This window comes from Simochromis diagramma, unplaced genomic scaffold (genome assembly GCF_900408965.1).
Source record: "Simochromis diagramma unplaced genomic scaffold, fSimDia1.1 OVJJ01000596.1, whole genome shotgun sequence".
Taxonomy (NCBI): Eukaryota; Metazoa; Chordata; class Actinopteri; order Cichliformes; family Cichlidae; genus Simochromis; species Simochromis diagramma.
The window spans coordinates 17,717,160-17,740,845 of NW_024387245.1; the positions used below are offsets into that span (position 1 = coordinate 17,717,160).

The window sequence follows — 23,686 nt, forward strand, 5'->3', positions numbered from 1 at the left end:
TGCATTTAATGTTTATATAAACAATCAAATTTTGTCAAAAAAACTGAAAAAAAAAAACAGTAAATTAATTGTATAAGAAAACTGCTAACACACTGCTTCAAAACTAATTAACTGTGCAAATTAATTGATTAATGATATTAATTAATATTAATGGAAGAACATTTTCTTAAACCCCCTTGTTATATTGACCTTTCACAGTTTTGTCAGTAAAAACTTAACTGTTTTTAAAAATTGTATCTGGAGTGAATTCTATCTGTGATTGCTTTGAGGTTGTTTTCCATGTGGAAAAGATTTTATTTTATTGTTGCAAGGAATGAAAAAAGGCTTGTCATGTCCTGTCACTTTGAGCTTGTGTCTCTGTCACTTTGTATTTCCTTAGAAAACTTTTTTTTAAAGGGAAAGTCAAGATGTATACCAGAGCTGTAAGCCAATACCTGTGTATCAAAAAAAGAAAGAAAGAAAACAGCAATGACTGAAGTTTACAAAAGCTAAAAAAAAACAAAAAAAGACACCACAACATTTCTGAAAGAATTGGTTGTCCTTGTAGCGGAAAGGGAAGTGAAGCTCAGAGTAAGTGTGTGCATATTTGTGTGGATGTGCATTCTCAAGAGACTGTGTGTGTGTGTGTGTGTGTGTGTGTGTGTGTGTGTGTGTGTGTGTGTGTGTGTGTGTGTGTGTGTGTGTGTGTGTGTGTGTTTGCATGTGCATGCATGTGTGTTTATATTTATTGCCCATGACATTGTGCAAGGGCAGTCCTATCTCTCTTGGCGGTAGTATGATTTCCTGTGGTGGAATGGATTCATACGGAAAACCATTCGCTCTCCAAACCCTGAAACTGTATTGTCTGGGGACAATAGGCTCCCTCCATTCCTTTCAAATTCAAATTCCCAAAGCTTTCTTGTCCATCATACTGACAAAACACCGTCGACAGCTCAGAGATACCGAAAGTCCAGAGAGACTTAAAGGCTTGTGGTGGAGAAATTGTGTCGTCACACATAAGATAACGTTTTCATCCACAGGAAACCATACTAACTACATAACATTTTGTTTGTGAGAATTAATTAGTGTTTGGGCTTTTTTCACTCGGTACAAACCACTTGGGAACCTTTGAGTCACAGCATGAGGGGTATTTGCATTGCAGAGTAGCCTTGCGTAAGATTGCAAATTTGTAGACTGTGGAGGTCATTTCAAGCAGGACATATTTTAGTCGCCGTCTTTGTTTTGTGACAACAAAAAATGTTCTAATACGGTATGTGTTGAAACAAAATATTGAATAACAAAGATCCTCATGAGGAACAAACTGCTCTGCATGGAGGGAAAAGTGAAATTGAATCTGCAGAGTGGTTTACGGCTTCATATTACATTTCAGTAGACTTGAACAATGCAAGTGTGTTGCAAAACAGTTTATTCTATTATTAATAAATAACAGGCCACCTCTGTACAATAGCCATACACCCTTGAGCAAAACACAGAACCACAGCCTGCTCTGTCACTGTCAGAGATGCAACTATGCTGCTGCTCTGGGACATGGTATAATCTACTAAGGCTAACAGGTCATTATGGAGTGTAATGTCCTGTCATAGCCTAAGTGACCAGTCATTGGATTTCATTTAGACACCAGTAATAGGATAATATCATCTCTGGATAAAGTGCCATGAATTTTTCACCAGAGCAAACTGTGTGGGTGATGCTGATGAAGAGCAGGGTGTGTCTGTTTAAAAATACTTAAATTCAGATGTCATGAAATAAAGTGATACAAATAAATAATACATAAAAAGGAAAACAACTGGGGGCACAGAAACACAACGCAGCTATCTTCCTTCTATCCCCTCGAATCCATTTCTCAATTCTTGTGCATAATAAGGCATTACATAACTTGAGACATGACGCTATAATATCTGCCCACTGGCAAACACATTAATGGGGACTCATATAGGTGGCAGCATTAAAGCAGTGCAACAGTTCTCCAAATCCATGGTTGAGTTCAACACTCAATTCAATTTTGGGGCCACAGTCCTGTTCAAATCTTTTCTTTTCTTTTTTTGTTTTTTGTTTTGTTTCTTCATCTCTCTTCTTAAAAACATATCAACAGCTCTAAGTGGAATAATAACAAGACCTATTTTTCAGAGCATTATAATGTTAAAGGGCTACATAGATTTATCTGGCTTCTCTAATTTAGAAGTAAACATAAGCTATTCATGGATATCTCTGTGTAAAATGAAGTATCAAAGTATCAAAAACGGTCAAATTCCAAGAGTTGGCAAAATATTCACTGCTGCTCATATTTCAAAATTATTGTTAATTTAATCAGTAATGAGATCATGAAGGCATACTTCCAAAACGTAGGCACCTTCAAACACACCTTCCTCACATCACATGGCTAACCATACTGTATTGACCAGAGCTATCTACACACACAGAAGTCCCCTTGCTCAAACAAACACACACACACACACACACACACACACACACACACACACACACACACACACACACACACACACAGTTCAGGTAATCTAGTAACGGCAGTATTGAGCTTTTGGTTGAACTTGTGCTCCCTAACCTTTTCCCACATATTGTGCATTGGCACCCACGCACACACACACACACACACACACACACACTATAGAAACATCTTCATGTCAACACACACACATATGAGTTAGTTCTGTTTGTGTCTATAGTTCCTTTTTAATGGAAGCTACAATCAGTCTATATCCAAGGACATCCATGTGAGAATGTCTATTGGATTTTGATTTCTTTTTGCAGCATGTCAACATTCCTGAATCCAAAACCCAGAATTTTTCATCAAAAACAAAACAAAAAATAACCTATTGCAGCACTGCTGCCATTTTTAAACCTTTCCTTAGAGGCTTTGTTCTGACTACTTTGATTTAAGCGTTTTTATTTTGCACTGGATCTCCTTCTCTATGTCAAAATGGCAACACTTCAACTTAAATTTAAGTTTGGAAAGAGGGCAAAGTTGCAGGGAGCCAAAATCAGGTGAAGCAAGTGAAGACTGCGTTGCTTTGGCTGTTCGTTTACACCAAATGTTCTCCCTCAAATGTTCTCCCTCAAATGTTCTCCCTCAAATTCCTCAGAATGTTACAAAAGAGTTATTACATTAACAGAGTGACCCAAGGGGATGAATTCACAATGCACAAACTGGTGAAAGCTGAAAAAAAACGATCTGACCTGAGGCATTGCTTGAGCAGTGTGGACTTCTCCACTGAAGATTGTTGTTTGTTTTTTTTGCAATAACAGATATGCAAATCTAAATTTGATGGAATTGTCCAAAGGTCCGCAAGCAAGCAATCTTGGTGATAATTTAAAGGAATGTGTGTTGTTTGCTTTTAATGAGTGTAGTCAGAGAACTACACACATTTAAAATACCAAAGATTTCAGAATACAAAAAGTCTTGATTTTATATGGTGAAACAATTTTTTTTTTTTTTTTACTAAAACAGGGGAGGAACGTTTCCTTATAATTCCACCAACTTTTTCATTGTGCTTAATGAATGTCATTAATTGTAGAATGTGTTTAGATTGATATGTGGCGTTGCTTTTGGTTTACACAACAGTTGATAGAATTATGACTTCTGCTGCCTTTTGCTCCCTTTACAAATATATCTACAGTATGAAATTCATTCCCCTTCTCTCCCCTCTCACACTTGTTAACATACAGCACATCTTCTTAGATTCTTAGATTTTGGCCACTTCCTGCATCTCTCTTTCTCATACATTGTACTTATTTTCTAAGAAGGTTGTGAAGTCTTTCAGGATAAAGGCCCCATGATAAATTTTTGACTTTTACACACTCTCGCACTGAATTACTTTAGCGCCTATGAACATAGAAGTGTAATTTCTTGTCTTTGTGGGGCTCATCTGACTTGTATCCTTAGTGCTAACTGCCCCATTTAACTGCCAATAATCACAATAGAAACAAAACAGCTCACACAACCAGTAAGAGCATTTGTCTTTTCAGAGTAGTGCACAAATTGAAGCAATTAGTGTTCACATAGAGCAGCTCATGCACTCATTGTTTTTACAGACATTTCCTGTTAAATTCATAAAAACAAAACAGCAAGCACTCTTTGGCCACTGTGGCTAAAATTACCAAACCTTTCTGTCAAATTTATGTCATGTTTTATGACACATGTAACACCTGCCTCTTATTATTTAGAAATTTGAACGTTTATTTCTCTTCAGCTATGCTTCATGACTTCAGCATGTTTAACTTTTTGCTGTTAGCCTCTGCAGCATTAGTTGTGAGAAGTTAAGTTTTAAAAATGTCAGTTCTGAACTGTAATTGTGAACAATGATTTGACACTTGTTCATAAGGTTGTATTGATATTCCAGTGTGAAAAGGAAATTTACAAGTCTTGCGTAACTTTATACTGAGCAGAAAAATGTTATGGTTACAAAATTGTTACTTTTGAATTTAGTTTAAGAGTTATGGATCATGTCATTTTTTTTAGGAGAAGCGTATAACCTACAGCCAAATCTAATTTCTAGCCAGATGCATTAGTGCCTTAAAGGTAAAACATGAAAGCACATGTGTGCTCAAACAAATGGACAATATACTTTACTTCAACAAGGATCTGAAGCATGACTACTCCTGTCTTCAACTATGGGATTAACACACATACTCTCATGTCTTCAGTACTGCAATACAGTGTGCAAATGCTTTTGCACAGGTGAATAGGCATGTCCACGCTTCTTGGTAAAGTTTACAAAGTTTGAAAAACAAATTGTTCCAAAGGTCCAAAGATTTATTTGCCTGGTTAGACCTTGGTTTGTTACTAATTGATCAAAGATTGGATAGATTTTTACTGGAAAATATCACATTAAGCTTGGAGGCAGATGTTTTCAATTTTAAATGAATCCACTCTAGAGAAACTTTGCCAAAGTAGAGGGGTTTTTATGTGTGGCCAAAATAAAAAAACAAACCAAAACCCTTACATCTCCCGAAACCGTAGTTGTACGGTCACCGTGGTACAGAATATGGCTCTATTGCGTCTTCTTTTAGAGGAAATTTGAAGGATTTGTCTTCTGCTGCTGATTTAGAAAATATTGTCATTATATTAAAACCCGCTGTACCAGACTTGTACAGCCCCTTCTGTTTCACTGGAACACCAGACCTTCTTTTAGAGTTAAATTTAAACCAGAAAAAAAGATTATATTTTAATTTTATAAAATTATTTGCAGACATCACTTTGGCTAGTGTTTAAACAAGCCGTACCTTTACTTGACGCAAAGCAGAGGTGGAACTTGTGCAAAATATATGTCAGGTTTCATATCATTGCTTTCATAGTAATGCAGTGCTTTACTTAATTACGTAAAGTAATTCAGTACACTACTTGTTGCATTACTTTGCATGACCTGACTGCATTGTCACATTAGTACCAGTTGATATACACATTAGGCTACAGTGGCTACAGGCCACACAACAACACAACTCTCTATCCTAATGAGAACACATATACGATTTTTCGTTTTTAGTTTTTACCTATAAACAACAACACGAAGAAAAGTTGAAAAGCAGCACAAAGCGATTTTAAAGCGTTTGGCAAGTTAGTCTACTGTAGAAACTTCACATTTACATCTACATTACTCTCAAGCAGGTGTGCAGAAAGAAAAAAAAAGCATGTTTGATGTTTTTTTTCTTTTCTTCTTTCAAACCTGGCACGCAGATAGTGGAAGATCTTTTGTAACGTAAGTAACAACATAATCATAATTTCATAATTGTACTTAATGAATTTAGTACAAGGACGTGTTACATTACTGCGTTACTAAAAAAATGTGATTCCAGTAACACGTTACTTTGGAACATCGTTCTAAACTAATGAATAAATTCAATTAACGGTTGTGTCCTCATGGAAGAAAGAGTGAGTGTGCACACTTATGTCTTACTCTTGTTTTCAGTAGGGCAGGAGCAGGTTGAGTGATGGATACATTGTTTGTGTGCGAGTAAGAAAGAGAAAAGAGAGTGGGGAGGTCTGTTTTTAATGAGAAGAGAGTTTGGAGCAGACAAAGAGGCCAAGCTACTGGAATGTCAACAAGAAGGCTCTATGTATGTATGTATGTGTGTGCATGCTTGTGTGTGTGCATCCAATTACATTAGCTTTTACTCACTCAACAAAAAAAAAATCCCATGGAGGCAATGCACACATCATCAACAACAGTGTCAACGGTGTCCAAGCATGCACTGCCATTCATATATCCACAAGGACATAGTGATCACTGTGTGTACAGAAAAGCATACTTGAACCCCACACACACAACCACACCACTCTTCCTGATACCCTGTTTCGGAGCTGCGATGAGCCGTGTAAAATGAAGAGCAAACATACCTGGATGTCATTATAGCCAGACTTCAGACCAGCTTATTACTAAAACATGGGGCCTATAACCAACTGTGTGTGCGTCTGTGTGCATATGCTTTTTATTTTTGCAAGTTTTCACACATGAAGTACCTTGTGTGCCAACAGATCAGTGTGCTGGGTGTATTAGCAGTATGGCAAGTTTTAATATTTATTCTGTAATACATGGCATGAGAAATACATACCAGCATTGCTAGGTTTGCAGGAAATGTTTCCCTGCCTTTGCTTAAGGTTTTCCTTTGTATTCGCTTAATTTTTGCATTTCTATCTTGCATTCGTTCTTTCTTTTCTTACAAGTGTGCGCTCTCACTGCACACACACTCATCCATAACATGTGTTTTGACATTCCTTCAAAGCACCAACAAAGCCTCTTAATTTCTTGCATTTGGAAACACTGTTGTTATAGCTCTGACATTTCTGCATTTTTGTGGTTTCACAGTCTGTGGCAAAGAAGGCTGACCTGTCTGTGGCTGCGAGTGAGCACGAGACCATGTCATGGTGTGTTTATCATAAAGAAGGACAGAGAGACAATAAGAATACAATTGGAGGTTAATTTGAGTAACTGAACTTTTAACATCCATATATATGTATTTTCTTTGTTCTGAGCTATGATTGTCGCCACTCTGTCCCTGCTTCTTCGGTTTTTGAAAATTTAAAGCAGAAAAAAAAAAGACAAAATGGATCTGTACTCTCTTTGGCTCGTGTGTAGCACGAAGCCACCTGTCTATAACAGAAGCAAAAAAAAGGATAAAGTAGAAAAGGGAGAGAAAAAAAGACTACTGACTTTTGGGTCATTAAGGTAGAAGTCCATTGATTTTGGCTGTGTCTACCCTGGCCAGTTCTTTCCGCTTGTTATTGACCATCTGGTCTGCACTTTTTCACCAGATCTGCTGTCTACACACTGCACAGATTATTTTTAGTGTAAAAGGGAGCATATTTTAATTAATTCCCATATAGGTTTATAGGAAGAAAAAGATTCAAATGCTTCTGCATTGCACCTATTCATTTCAAGTTTGGAGTTTAATCAAATATAATGCACACTGATTAAAACTTGACTTGACTTCACAAAATCAGATTAGATAGCATGCTTTTTTGTTGCTTCTTTTTTTTGTTTTGTTTTTTTAAGGATTTTTAAAGATACTGTGACAATAGGTTTTTTTTAAGTATAGGGTGGGTTCCCAGAGAGTGAGCCTTGGAAGCTAAGCTAACCCAGGACCATTACAGATTACATGGAAAGGAGGGGTGATAGTCAGTAGAGGTGTCATTTGCATCTAGGCAACATGGGGTACCAGGAGTCAAGACACACAAGAGAAGGGGATGGTAGACAATAACGTAAGACATGTACCGCCGTTACGTATTTAAAATACAAAATATGAGTAACTGTATTTCGTTACAGTTGGTATTTAGAATGCAGTTACTTTGTTGAAATAAAGGGATTGTCGCGGGTCAGGATTGTTTGGGTTTTGTTTGACAGCTATGTTCTGTTGTTCCAGGCGGCAGCGTTATGGGTTGCCATGGTTACAGGGTGACGCGCTCTCTCTGCGACTGTGTGTTTCCTGGGTGAGAGAGCGCCTTTTTGTTGTTGTTGTGCTAAGCTAATAGGCAGAGTGTTAGAGACATAGCCCTAAAGAATGTAGCCTCATGGGCAGTGTAGTCCGTGCTGCAGGGAGAATGGACTGCCATACACGTTATGTGTCTGTGAGCGCGAGGAGGGAGAAAAAGGAGAGTGGAAAACTACGAGTTGTCATCAAGCAAAAACGGGAGCTGGAAGCATGTAAATATAATAATAACCACTGCAGCCAAGAAGATAGTGATGGGATTTCCGGCTCTTCTTAATGAGCCGAGCGGTCTCTTTCGGCCCTGAACCAGCTCTTCAGGTTGTTTTGTTGCTTTAATTAATTTATTATTAACAATAATATAAAATTATGCACAAAAGGAATTACTAATGTAAAAAAAAAGAGTGGTTTTATTTATATATGTTTATATATAAATATATGCAGTGGCCCCTAGAGACAAAACACGTACAAACTCCAAAGCACATTTCTAGCGTTAACTGAACTTCCAAAACAGAGCTACCTAGATCACTTAAATTACACAATTGAAAGCATGTGTATTGTTTGTGTATTTATACACAAGCACTCATATATATTCAAATAATTTAAAAAAAAAAAGAAGTTCATTTACCTGTTACTACTACACACCAAATCCGGTCGTTGGTACTTCCTGGCTTGTGTAGCCACTAGGTAACAAAAGCTCAACACTGCGCCCAGCATCCTGGAGCACTTCTGTTGTCTTTTGTATGTGTTTTGGAGTTTGACATGCTTCGGGGTTTGTATGTGCTTCAGGGTTTGTACACCACAACACAATTAAATATAAATTAAAATATGAAAACAAAAAGAAGATGCATATTCTCTGTCATATGGGCCTGCATGAATAAACTTTCTGAATCCTTTATCATCTGCAACTGAAAATAGTTGTGGATGATTACTATACCTTTCTAATGTGACGTTGTTGTCCCTGGCTCTCTTTCTCTCTCCCTCTCCCTCCCGCTCTGTTCCTGTGCTACTGAGTGTAACTACCGCCCCTCCCCCCTCCCCCCAGCGCAAAGCACAAGGCTCGCATGCAGAGTGAAGCGGAAAAAAAGTGCGAGAGAGAGAGTGAGAGAGAGAGAAAAAAACAAACAAACCACGAGCCGGCTCGCGCCGTTCACGTCAAAGACCCGGCTCTAAGAGCCGTTTCGTTCGCAACCGACACATCACTACAAGAAGAGTGCCTGACGAGCCCAGTTGTAAGTAAGCTATTAAGACTCGACTGTACACTGTGTTCGTGTTTTCCTCCGAAACAATAAGTTCCGTTGGAGCAGTCTTTCAACGCCTCTCTCTGTCTCTCGCTAGCAAACTTGACCCAGACAACAAAGTAAAGCTATTTTTCGGCTACGAGCCGACACGGAGCCCGACGTATTAGCCAGAGGTCCCTTTACTATGGTTCCGAGCCGCGGACCTTCAGTAATAGTAATAAATCACATTCATGTAGTTGTAAACAGCATGATAATATATTAAGTAATCCAAAGTATTCAGAATACGTTACTCTCATTGAGTGCTTATGTGAATGGGTGAATGAGGCAAGTTGTGTAAAGCACTTTGAGTACTCAGAAAGAGTAGAAGTGGCTATAAAATAACCAGTCCATTTAAGGGGGTTAACGTGTGTGGTTAGATGACAAGATCAAGGCCCAGGTGTCAACTCCAGATTCACACATACCAAAGAAAAACAGCTGGTGAACTGGAGTCTGTCTTGACAACCTTCTTTTAAAACAGTTTTGCATGTTTGTGTGCACAACCATACTTGAAGGTATGCACACTCCTGCACACATGGGCAAAATGATCAAACGACAGGTACAAAACCATCTTTTTTTTTTGTGTGTGTGTGTGTGTTTTTTCCAGATTGCGCGTGTCGGTTATGTGCGTCTAGGGAAGGACCTAAGCAACACTTCTCATATAGATGCACGTTTTAGAAACAATCTATCTTACTCAAATTGTTTGCTGATTTTTCCTAAATGATGTGATTATACAAAACAAAATGATCTTTTTGTTTTATTTAGGACTCTGACTTATGATCACTCAGGTCGTTATTTCTAATCAGGATTGTAACTTACTGCATTAATTAACCTAAATCCTTTTGAACTCCCAATAAATGAGCATAATAGAATGAGCATTCTCCAATCCATGTCAAATCAAGTCTTTGAAGTCAAGAGTATTTATGAGGACTACTGGAAAGAGAGGCAGGACTGTCAGGGGAAATTATTTGCTGATAATGATTTTCATTGTAGCAAATGTTATGTTCAGCATCATTAGTCTTCCTCTGACAAATGATGAGCGTGAAACTGTAAGTAAACTTCGGCGTCAAGGACAGAGCAACAACACCCTAGGCTTTGCTCCAGTTCAAATAAATCTGCGTGTTTTCACCACTGGCTTCTTCTAAATGTATTTGTTTTACATCTTGCTTTTTTCAGCCCTTCGTTGCATGCCAGCTGAAGCTCAGGAGACTGAGTAGTAATCTGTGCCTCCTCAGCTGCTTGGATTACAGATGGCGATGTGTTTTGCAGTTGCTGAACTTGACAGCAGCTCTTTTCCTTTCACACCTTGCTTGTTGTGTGTATTTTAGCACTGTTATCTGAGGAATCAGAGACAAAGAAAAAAAAAGACCAGGAGGACATGCACTCATGCACACATTTTATTATGTAGGTGTGTAAGTCTGAGTGCGTGTCATTGGTTCTGTGCACGTTAGTGTGCACAGTCACTGCGTGCATTGTCTGTTGTGTTTGTTACATTTCCACCGTCACACATGATTGATTGCAGCTTCAAAACTACTCATGTGCAGGTCCCTCGGTACTCGCCAGTACTTGGAAACCAGTCACACAGCAAACACTACACTCACACAGCCATGGAAAAATCATTCTTGAATTTCAAGGAATCTCTGTGGTGACAGTGACATAGCCCCTAGTTCCACTTGGAATGGCAGTTCTTTGATTGCTGACTCAAATAACAATGAAAATAATGCTGGAAGCCCCCCCTGCTGTGTGGTGGAGTTGCGCCCATGCCCCATTTAGCTCCCACAGCAACAGCTTGACAAACTAGACTGATTGCTGTTCCAAGAGTTAGGAGATTGATAGCTCAGTGGCAGCTACTGCACACTGGAGTTCAGCAACAGGACAGAAATAACTTAGATGCATTCCACCTGCAAAAATATGCTGTTTGATAGTATGCTTTCTTACTTTTAACTTATTATTAACAATAACTTTTCCAAAGCCAAATTTTCATTCTTTACCTCTTCAAAGAATGTTTCTTGATCTCTGCAGCAGTTTTTTCAAGCTACACCTGCCTAGGAGCCGATTACAACCAAAGTTCAACAGGCTAAAACTTTTAAACCTTTTTAATAGACAGACATTAACAACACCCTGTCATCTTTATTTCTTGCTGGGATGTCATCACGCTATTTATTATGTGGCAATGCGTGTTAATGTAGAGCAATATATAAACATAATTTGTTGTACATCAAGTTAGAACTTTAAACTATAAGTAGGCACTCATTAGAAACTTAGTTATTAAGGGGCATCAACATGGGAAGCGATTAGCAGTGATTTTGTAACCAGAGACTGTAGAAAATCAATGACATCCACATTTAAATGTGGATGAGCAAAATAACTAGTGGCAAAATAAAGTGTACGGGATCTGAATTAAACATTTCAAAACCTTGAGGCAATTGATTAAAACAACTGCCAATGAGAGTGAAATACACTGCTGACTGACATATAACAGAATATAACAAAGATCTGTTACTGTAAATCTTTAAATAGAGGAGGATTATCTAGGCAAGCAAGTGGACCTTGGAAGGTCCACTACTGATCAGTCTAGTCAGATCTGTCAGTAACAAAGCTAATTGCTTCATGTGTGGGTGTCCCTTTAGGCTTTGTGCTAATGCTAAGTGTATATACACAGACAGACAGACAGAGAGATAGATAGACAGATAAAACTGTCCTTGTTTCTGCACCACAGGGGAAATAAGAGTTTTACATTTCCCATCGTTGGAACTATCATAACTTTTTATCACATGCAATACACTTTTAGCTAAAATTTCTATGCCACTTCAGTTCCCTAGTCAAGGTCATGGTATATTTGCACAGTGTGCCAGTGATGAAGGCAGTAATTTTTGCTGATATTATCTTGGAACCCAGGAATTCTGTCATATATTACAGTCCATTAATTAAGACAGTCATTTCTCTATCCACCCCCCTCCCCCTGACTTCTCCATCTGAAACCTTTTCCTCCTCTAGCTGCCCTTCACCTCCCTTTTTACTTTATACTTCCTTTGCTAACTTCCAACACGTCCCCTTTCCTAAATCCTTTGGGGTGACTTTCTTTTTTCTGCCGTTATTTTCCTGTCTGTCTCACTCTCTTTCTCCATTTTATCAGCCCCATCACCATATTCATTTTCCCCATATCTCTGTTTTACTCTCTTTCTTTCTTCTCTGTCTGTTTTTCACCAACTGGTTTTAATAAATGAATGTCTTGGTATTAGCACTGACCTTTTGAATTTGGCTCTTGGGGATGTTTTGGGTTATGTTAGCTATGTTATTAACCAAAAGGATTAGGGCTGTGAGGGAGGTTCCTGCTGGCTTATGTCTGATTAGTATTATCATTATTTAGTCTTGCCACTGGGAAGCAAGAAGAAATATTTATTAGATACACACTCAATTATAAAAACAGATAATAAAAGTTTCTTTCCCCTTATCTAAGTTTACCATGATGCCACTGATGTTGCTCTTAATGCTATATTGGATGTATATCAGCCCCTAAAAGTAATTTTAATCCCATCACCTTAACTTTAGCCACAATAAAAACTGGTATGGAAATAAGCTTAAATGTCATTGAGAACAATAAAAAATCTGATAAAAAATGTCATCAAATTTGTTTCTGGAGGGTAGAATTAGGTGAAAGAATCACTTGAAACTATCAGAACAGGTTGAAACAATATGAATTAGATGTTGAGCATTGGTTTCTTGTTGATGTGGCAAAAAAGGAGAATTCATAATGGTAGACTACGACAGACACCTTTGGATTTGGACATAAACTTGAACCTTAAAATGGGAGATCAGGTGTCTCTGTTATGAACGACATGTACCCACTGATTAAAGTCTTGGTGTAAAACTGCCCTGATGGCAGTATTGTCTTGCTGGATGGAACGTGTCACAAGGAGTCAGTGAACGGCTTAGGAAGTATGAAAATGATGCTATGATAAAAATCTATCTCAATCTAACTTAACATTTAATGGAGAATTTGGATTGATGTGTTTGACGTAATTCAAAATTAAGAACAAATACAGTAATGCCATTTGAAGAAATGACGTAGATCATTCGGAGAAGTTAAACATGTAGAATCAAAGCCAAAGTGCACTGAAGCTCTTCTGGCCCCATGGTGGCCCAAAATCTTGTGTGCTTTTTTTTCATTCTTTTTTTTCCCACTTAATCCAAAAAAGAAGTTAAATGTATATGTGAAATAGAAGAAGGTGCATTTAAGCGATAACTCCACCTGTATAAAGTAAAAACAAAGAAACAAAAAAATAGACAGCTCTCAATTCTCTCTCACCACTCAATTTTTTTTTCTTTCTCTACCGCAAAACCTACAGATGTTTCTGATCAAAGCAGTGTTATCCAGCTGTCTCCCCCCTCAACCCCCCACCCCATCCCTGAAGCCAATTCTCAGGAATCTTTCTCCCATTCCTCATTTCATGACCTCTCTAATCCAGGCTTGTAAAATATTAACTGCCCTACTCAGTCTCAACAATTCATCCTCCCTCTTGTGCTGTACCCCTTTCCATCTAACGTCTCTCTACTCACCACCTCCCATTCCATCTCTCTTTCCCTGCACTTCCTCTCCTTTTTTACACACCCCACTTATTCTCTCTGGCTCCCAAGTTCCTCTCAGAACATAACCGTCTAAAACGTGAAGTATCAATTAACCCGGTTGCCTGCAAATCTTCCTGTCTTCTCCAGTGGATTTGGCAAGCCGGATGATGGGCAATGAACAGGCTGACACACATAAACACTCAGACACTCTACGTTTACTTGTGCAGTGGGGCCAAGATAAGATGGCAGGAAACAGGAAGTGGATTTATTTGAGCATTGGTGCCCTGACTCATAGACAGACATGCACAGAAAACACGCATACACACTCACATACAAACACTTACACAGCTGCAGCTGCCTCAGTGTTCACATAAAAGGAGAGGCAAATGCAGAGAGAGCGAGTGAATGTTAAGCTCTCCGTGGGAAAGAGAGACAGGAGAGGATAAAGTGATAACTTCATTCCAAGATGTTTGCGGAGGAAGTGTAAGTGTGAGAGCGTGTCTGTGGGTGCAGAAGTTGCATGTTCATGCATACTTGTGTAGAAGTGTGGCCTGTATGCATCTGTGAGAAAAGTACACATAGGTCTGTATCAACAGTACATCTGTATCAGTGCATTAATATGTGCATGACCGTGAAAGTGTCAACAGCAGTTTATTGCTGATAGTTATTATGTCATACAGCAGTTAATCAGATCTCTCTTTTATAAATTGCCAGGAGGATTTAGCATTTTGCTGCGTCATACCTCACAAAACATCTGAGGACCCTGCCTAACCAGCTGTGCCACATGCTGACTGAGGCAAGAAGATTTCAGTGTGCCTGTGAAAATGATTAGAAAACAGTATCTGCAGATGCAGAATACTGTATACAACTGTGATAAAAAAAAATTAACATACATCGTAATTTTGAGCTTTAATGATTTCTTTGAACTTCCACTATTAGTGATATATGTGACAAAATCTGAAGGGAAGTAATAATTTTTTTATTCCTTCCTTTAATTTGCAGTATTTGCAGTGTGTTTTTGATATAATCTGCGGAGAGTGTTCGTAGTTAAAATAAAATCCTGCGGCTTATTTGCACTGCAAATAAACAATTTTGTGGCAGACTTTGCAAAGCTGCTATCACTGTCAGCTTTGCAGACAGTGATAGCAACCTTGAGAGTAATTTTGTAAATAAACATGCTGTAAAGCCAAAAGTATTGCGAGTTTACTTCCAGTTTTGAAATGTGTTAGCCTTTCATTTGCCCTGTTCTCATTACAAAACATTTTTAGACACAAGGGTGTCTGTGCTAAGAGGAAATGCGATATCACATTCACTTAAAGCGAATGTGAAAAGAAACCTTGTGTCTGCAATGATTTTCTGTTTGGCCGTTTTTCTGGTTAAAATATATAAGCACATCATTAATGGCTAACCTTCTGACTTCTACCAGGATTATTTTTTTATTTCAGCTTTAGAGCTTTTTCCACATAGAAAAATTAGACTTTTTTGCACTATTGAACATTATTTGCAAAGAAATAAGAACTCTGTGGCTTGAGGCTGTGTAATAATATGAAATAATTTTGGAAATGATTTTGAAAGCTCAGAGCCTGAGCTCACAAGGGTCCAATACAAAGACAAGTGAAGGCCAAAAGTGGAGGAGGGGTGGTGGATCAGAGGGCCCTGAGCAACAGCCCAATCAGACATGAATAACCCATGTGTGAAATCATAAATAATTTACTGCGTATGCTTACTCTACCTGTCAGGACTAAACTTAGTAATTTACTGTTTATCTAACATACAACAGTATAATAAGTTTAAGGAAACTCAGTGAAGCTGATTCTAATAAAATATAGGAAAGTAGAAGACTTTTTTAAATGGTGGTTACATATTTTCATTTTCATTCCTGACCCTGTGTTATGTCAGATTTTACTAGTTTATAGTGAAAACATATATACATCTTGTAAAATCTGTCTAAAAATGTAGCAACAACACTGATGAAAAAAAGCTTGTAAAATTGAATATGAAATGTTTATTCAAGAACACGCGCTGGCAAGTCAGCAGAGATTTTTAAGCAAATCCGAGCTTCTGTCAAATATACTAGTTTTCAAGTTTTCCTTTTCAGTTAATGTGAAATTGCAGAAGAAGGAAAAAAAAGTATTTCTATTCTGAAAATAAGATCGATACTCACTATTCTTCCAATCACTGTTCAGCTGTGTGCATTTTATTTCTCTATATCAGTAGAATTGGCCCAGGCTGCATCAGCATGTGCAGCCACCGACTGAAAAAAATTGATCTTTTCAACCTAAACTGATAATTCTCCTGGGCTCTATCTCTGTGTGTCAGCCAATCCAACATTTTACTGTTGGACTTTCAAAAGGCATGGTTCCCCTTAGGCATACAAATGTGATTCACTGATAAATGTTCTAGTGAGTTACAGCCTGACTGGAAAGTGACAGAGTCACACAGTCTGATATGTACATGGCAATGAATCGACAAAGAGGGCTGTGTGTACATGGAGAACTGCACATTGTCACGGAAAAATACAGCATGCAAGTGTGCATTGTTGCGGACACACAAACACAGAGAATATAAGTCTTTGGGATGGTAAATCAGAATGCCAGCGCTGAACTTCAATTTCATTTCACGCCATTGCTGCACAGTCACATCATAACTTACAGCTGGTTGCTCACAGACACACACTTTAAAAACACACATGTGTGCACAAGTGAAGTCACAGACACATAATGATAAGGAATCATCCTCATATATGACAACAACAACAACAACAACAACAACAAACTTTATTTATATAGCACATTTAAAAACCAGTGGTGTACCAAAGTGCTTAACATACAAAAGAGTAAGATGAAGTAACAGGGAGGATGAAGGCTATGGCAAAGAACCAGCATGGTAGCATGTTAAATGGCATTAAAACACAGAGGCAAAAGAAATGCATATAAAAGCATAAAAGAACACAATATATAAAGGATAAAACAGTCAAAAGATTTTTGGCAAGATATTCTGTGTAATGAAATGCTAACATACACACACATGCTTATGGGGCGCCGTTTGTAAAGTGAAACATGCTGAAATTAACGGCAACATTTTTCCACATTTAGCTCAAAACCTTACAAAAACATATTTGTTCGAGTAATTTTTTACAACATTTAGTAAAATATTTGTAACTTTTCATCAAATGTTAAATGTTAAATCTAAATGTTAAATCTAAATGTTAAATCTAAATGTTAAATCTAAATGTTAAACCTAAATATTTAGGCTAATATGCAAATTTATTGTATGGATCAACGGAAATACCAAAATAAAAGCTTCCCGGTGCAAAATTGTGTCTGTTCTCCTCACTTCTCCCCGCCATGTGCTGCTTCACTTCTTGCCTACGAGCATGTCCAGCGATTTTGCTGTGCTGGACATGTGCTGCAGCGATTGTGAAGTGAAGACTGCAGCTGCTAAGAGTGCACTACTGCTGAACCTTTGGATGGCCGACAAAACGGATCTTCCGATGTTTTCAGCTAAATCGCCGGACGTGCTTTCTCATGGTCAGGTTATGGCTGAATTCCAGTGGAATGACGGTCCCGCCATAATAGACGTTTCAGCCATGTGTTCCAGCCCTAAACCTAACCTTATCCCTAACTATAACCTTATTCCTAACCTTTACTAGCAGTTAAATGATGTAAAATAGTGTTTTCCAAATCGATTTTTAGAAAATGAACGAACATGTGTAGATTGAGTCCAAACGGTTCTCATGTGCTCTCCTTTTTCCGATGCCATAATTTAGGAACGTGTTGGGTACCCGAAAGCATAAAATGTTGACAATTTGTCACCTAGCGAAAATTATTACGCTTTGGGAGTGAGAACGTGTCTGACCACTACCGGCACACTTTTGCACCGGAGGTTTTCGGAAAGCTTTTATTTTGGTATTTCCGCTGATCCGTGCAATAAATTTGCATGTTAGCCTAAACATTTAGATTTAACATTTAGCATTTAGATTTAACATTTAGATTTAAATATAATATTTAGATTTAACATTTAACATTTAGATTTAAATATAATATTTAGATTTAACATTTAGATTTAGATTTAAATATAATATTTAGATTTAACATTTAACATTTAGCATTTAGATTTAACATTTAGATTTAAATATAATATTTAGATTTAACATTTAGATTTAACATTTAGATTTAGATTTAACATTTAACATTTAGATTTAACATTTAAAATTCTGTTTTAAATATGAAAAGTTACAAATATTTTACTAAATGTTGTAAAAAATGACTTGTTTTGAGCTAAATGTGGAAAAATGTTGCCGTTAATTTCAGCATGTTTCACTTTACAAACGGCGCCCCATACATGCTTACACAGTTGGTTCACCACAATCAAAATTCATCAGTATTCCAATCTAGTCAAAAGGGTGTTCATGATAGTTTAATGGCTTGTAGCCTTGGTTACAACATAAATCTGTGCATATGAGTCTGTGACAAGGTCAAACTGTTTACATGTGAGAATTTGTGTGTCCAATATGGCTGCTGCTCCACCAGCTCAGAGAATATACCAAACTGACTTCACTGCAAAGAGTGTATATCTTACTAACCCTTTTCCATACCATGTAAGCTGATCAACATTGTTTTTGAAACACTTTAAACTAACTAACTACAAATATGTTCTAATTAAAACCAGATTTTTAAAGTTGTACTTTCAAGTTTTATGCCATATGTGAGCTATTGCAAGTCTTTTACAGCATTAGTTCAGTTTAGCCTATAACCTCTGAACTACATTTGCAAAATCAAATCATTTGAAACCCTTTTCCAGCTCAGAAAACCCAATGAGAAGTTTATCCTCTAAGTCAATGGCTGCACTTCATCCAAAGACATTTGACAGCAGAGCATTAGAAAGGTATAACACTGGAACTTTATATTTGAACAAGTAATTCTAGCCATGTTTAATCAGCTAATCAAACAGCATGGCTGCTCTTACTCACAAATATCCTCAGCGCACAAGTCTAATGATAATTTGCCTTTAATTGATCTTTCTGGTCAAATAATTATTAATCTAAGGAATGAAGAGAATGAAGACAAGAATTGAAAAGGTGTCATTGCATTTCACATAAAGCAAACAATACAACACTGAGTCTTTGTGTGTCTTTGACTTTTTTCCCATAAAATGTAAAATTTTTTCTTCCAATAGTCTTAACTACATTTGTGCTTGCTTTAACCTTGGCCTGAACTACGGTATTTGAACACTGTTTGTGTGTATGTGTGTGTGTGCATCCCAAGTGTATAATCTTATATGAGGTCACTTTTTTCATGATTACTGTGTGTATGAACTAGGATTGTGGTATGGCAGTTTCATGCATAGCAACATTGGAAACACAAGCAGATACTTATGACTAAACATTAGCAGTTTCATGATCATTGATGTGCATGTATTACCTTAAATGTTGTGATAGAATGCAAAGCTGTGCATATATATCTTCTTTACTTCTGAACTGCATGTTAGATTTAAAATACATTTAAAAGTAACAAATTAATTCCCTTAAGAATCGTTGTAATTTACAATAATGAAATAATTCTATATGTACTATATTTTCTTAAACATTTATTGTGTTAGAATCCTAATGTTATGCACTTGCTGTTGCACAAGTTTCTGTACACATGCTAATGTACATGTATATACATCACTATAAGTTAATCTGCCTGTGTTTGTTTATGTGGGCTCGTTGCTTATGTCGGTTTAGTAAACAGCTCATGGAGTTAGATGTACAGCCAGTTGCTTTTTGGGTTTCTCTGAATGGTCTTGTTTTTCTTTAAATAGCCCCTGGACAGCAATACTGGATTGTCTTGGAGGTCTTAGCCAAAATATGACATTATGCTGGCTCTTTATCGTTAAATCGTAATATACTGAAAACATCACAGGACTGCATAAGAACTGCAATGCCCTCAGTGCCCACATTTAATGCAAAGTTCAAGTTTCCTGGCAAGAAAAAAAATGTTGAGAAACTAGCCTTCCCTTGGGCCCTGATGGTGTGGTGTACGTGCGGGTGCACACACATTGAAAGAAACTTACCACATTACATTTCCAAGCATTTCAAATGTAATATATGTGGTATTTTTTTAAAACCCTGAACTTGTGACTTGAATTATGCATTCACTGTTTTGTTTGTTTTACTTTTAAGCTGTGGTGTAACTTTTTTTTAGGTTGCGCTTGGTGTTTGTGTTGTTGGTGGTAAGCATGAAAAATAGCAGATGAAATGACATTAAATCATGAATATAATGCTAGCAGCATGCCATTGACGTGGTTCATTTTTGGACTCTGGTGTTTCAACTTGAAAAGAGAGAAAACAAAAAAAAAACTCGCAGTAATATAATTCATCAGATTGAATCCTGTTTTTAGTTCCAAAATTGTGTACTTTTGGTTGCTAGATGAGAGGTTTTGGAGGTAGTCAATAAATGATCTTTTCTTAAGGCTCCAGGGTAGTTATAAGCTCTGTATATACTTAGGCAGTCTCAACTGGCTTCAAACCAAATGAAAAGAATAATAAGTAAAATTAGTAACACTAAATCTTTGTGAAGGACATTTGTGGTTCATATTCTCATTTAGCAGAGAAAACCAGTGTTCTACCACTGCGTAAAGTGCCCTGTCTATTACCAAGAGAACAATAGCACTTGAGTTGAATGCCATTATGGTTATTAGGCCTGCTTGTCTAGATGGTCATGAGGCATGAGGACATTATGCAGGGCAGTCTACGTATGTGCGAGTGAGTACATGATTGAAATCATAAGTATCTGCTTGTGTTTCCACTGTTGCTATAAGGTGTATTATGCATGAGTGGCATGTTAGAAGACTACTGATCACTGATATACCATGAATGAATACTGAAGTTTCAACACAATTCATATGGCATGTAAGTGAGCAGCATCAAGGTCAGAGGGAGCGAAAGTAATGGAGAGGAGAGAGCAAAAGATGAGCAATGAGATATACAGAGGGGGGACAAGATAAGAGAGACACAGTGAGAATAACTCTCAGAAGGATAAACAAAAGCAGACACAGAGGTAACAGCAAGCATCCCTACAGCAGATAGTAGTACTACAGCATGGAGGGCTCACGGACATTATCATATGTTGATTTTTGGTATATTAAGACTCCATAAGACCATTTTATCTGTGCAACTGGAGCTTGTATGACTGAAGGACGAAGCTTAAAATCCTGATAAAGTTAATTCTCTGGTGCCATAAACTACACAAGTTATCCAAACTGTTCAAGTGGATTAAATGTAACTTCAGTAATACGAATTCACACTTGATTTAATACCACATTGAACATTTTTAATCCTTAAATATTTAGCAGAACACTCTGTGTTTATCAGCCCCCAGCTGAGAATAGTCAGTAGTTATAACTGTACCAGCTGAGGACGTTTTTAACTCTGTCTCGGAATCTGTGACTTCTTGATGAGTGGGAAGTATAGCGACACAAAGCAACGAGGAGAAAAATCTTTCGGGTTATCTGAATAAGTTTAACTAAGACGAATCAACAGGAATCAACAGCTTGAATGCACTGAGCCCAGAAAATATAATTCTGGTACACACTGGACACTGTTTGTGAATCATCATCAGCTAACAGGACAAGTTGAAGTTCAAAGCAGGTCATTGATACAGGCAGATGGGGGGGAGTGACACACAGACAAGGGTGGAGGATGAACGATAAAGATAGAGACTGACACAGAGAGTGAGAGGAGAGGAGGAGAGTGTTGATAGGACAGAAGAAAGACAAGGAGAAGTGAGAGGACAAAATGAAATGGAGAGAGATGGAGAGGGAGCAAAGGCGAAAGATGTGACTGGATATTTGAAAGGACTGAGGCAGTGAGAAGGTGATGTAACCTGAGAAGATACAAAGGATTGGATGGGGCATTGAGGGGGACAGGAGAGGTTAAAGAATCATTGCTGTACATAGACGGGTACTGACCTTCACAAAAACAAGAAATGCTAAGTGCAAAAACTTTGTAAGGGGTAAGCTCTCGCCAGGGACTTCATTTTTCTTTGTTTGTTTGTTAATTAGTTAGTTAGTTTATTTGCTTGTTTTAATCAATTTTAAATCATGCTTTTTATTTGTTCTTGTTTCTAATGTCTCTGTAAAGCACTTTGAATCACCTTGTTGTTGAATTGTGCTATACAAATAAACTTGCCTTGCCTTGCCTTGCCTTGCCTTCAGCTACTAATAACAACTTCTTTCTGATGAAATCAGTTGGATGACATTCATGACTTTCCACTTCTATTCTATTAACAACTCAGTGTCAGTGTTCAAATCAGTTTTGAAATGACTTCTGTGCCTTTGATAAGTAAGAATTACTATTACAAGTTACCAGTAATCACACAATATATTCTGCAGTTAGTTGGTTTGAAAGCGCAATGAATGACCACTGTCTTAAAATTCAAGGTCTCTTCTCTTCTCTTCCTTGTCACATGAAGCACCAGGGCACCAGCATCATCATCAAAGCTAACATCAAAGTCAAACTTTAAGGTTTATGCTAAGATGCAAATAGCTTTTTATGTAAATAAAGTCACACAAACTTGTTCAAAGTAAGTTGACAGAGAAGGAGATCAAAGGAATTTCTTGCCACTGACATGCATATGCGCACACATTATTTGGCAAATTTGGAGGGCGAGCGTGGAGATGGCTCGGGCGGACAGCAGAAGAAAAAAATGATAATAATAGAAAAAAAAAAATGAAGATGGCATGAATCACAGAGAATCACAAAAAGAAAGGGTTAGTGAGGGGTAATGAACGGTGGAATGGAAGACGAAGAGAACAAACAGCGTTGGGTTAATGTTAATGGGGACAAGGATCTTGTCCCCATTAAATATAGATGGCTCTGTTATGGGACATGAAATATACATGAAACACTGGGTTGGCATCTGTATCAGCTGTGTTAAGAAGCATGTCTGAGTAGATTGAGAGATGGAAGCTAGCTCAAGTGAAAAAAAGGCATTGTGGTGAGAAACAAAGGTGGGTGGGGAGAGACACACAAAGAAAAAGTCAAGGAAAGAGACATCAGACCAAGACAAGGATCTTGACAGCATTTGATCTACAGCCAGTAGAGGCAGCCCCCCCCTCCCTGTTCATAGAAGAGGGCTTTTACAGAGATGGAGATCAATATTTTATTGTTGTTTCTTGTTGTGCTGTTGATCCCCAGTGTTAAGTGTTAATCTGAGGTCTTCAGTCTCTGTGGTCGTGGCATGCCCCATGAGGCTTATCAACACAACAGGGCTACTAACCCCAGTGTTTGGCGAGAACACCCATTAGGCTCACATATAACCCCTAACCCTGGAGGTCACAGACCCAACTACTTTCCTGACTGGGCATTGCTGTTAGTTAACAGAAGGCTAAAGGCATCAAGACACGTCAGAATCGACTTTCTCTTTCAAAATTTGATAGAAATAGTCACAGAAAGTTGTTTGTGTTTATGGACATGATTTGTTTTGGGGTTTTATTTGTCAGTCCCCACATTTTTGAAATATATTTTAATTATAAATCACAATGTATTGTTTGTGTGTAGCAGAAATGTTGTCAAGAGCTTTCTGCGGGGATGTGTCAGTCTGCCAATCAGGAAATTGAGCTGTGAAATAGCAACTGTTATATTTTTGCCCAAACCATCTTTTTCCAAACCTAACTAGGTAGTGTTTAATACCTAACTGGAACATTTTAAAATCATAATGCAACTGAGTTGTGAAAATCTGTCCCTTAAGGTTTCTGACGTGAGCAGCAAAATGATTCATGTCACTGCCAAAATTTTAAACTTTGTTCCATAAAGTAGAAAATATATTGTGTGTGTACACAAATAAACATATATGAAAGCGATTTAGAGAGAGAATTAGTGTCCAGAAACACACACACACACACAGAAAAAACAACAA

At 37.7% G+C, this 23,686-nt stretch overlaps 1 protein-coding gene across 4 annotated transcripts in view; it reads left to right on the forward strand.

Moving 5' to 3' along the window:
* The window catches only part of cntfr (ciliary neurotrophic factor receptor), a 207,545-nt gene that overhangs the window by 91,722 nt on the left and 92,137 nt on the right, over positions 1-23,686 (forward strand). Inside the window, exon 1 of one of the 4 annotated variants that reach the window (XM_040000232.1) lies at positions 18,145-18,671. The exons of the other annotated variants lie outside the window; for them this stretch is intronic. The gene's annotated coding sequence lies outside the window, so the exon portion shown is untranslated. Of the gene's footprint in view, positions 1-18,144; positions 18,672-23,686 lie in introns of those variants that run through there. 4 annotated transcript variants of the gene reach the window in all.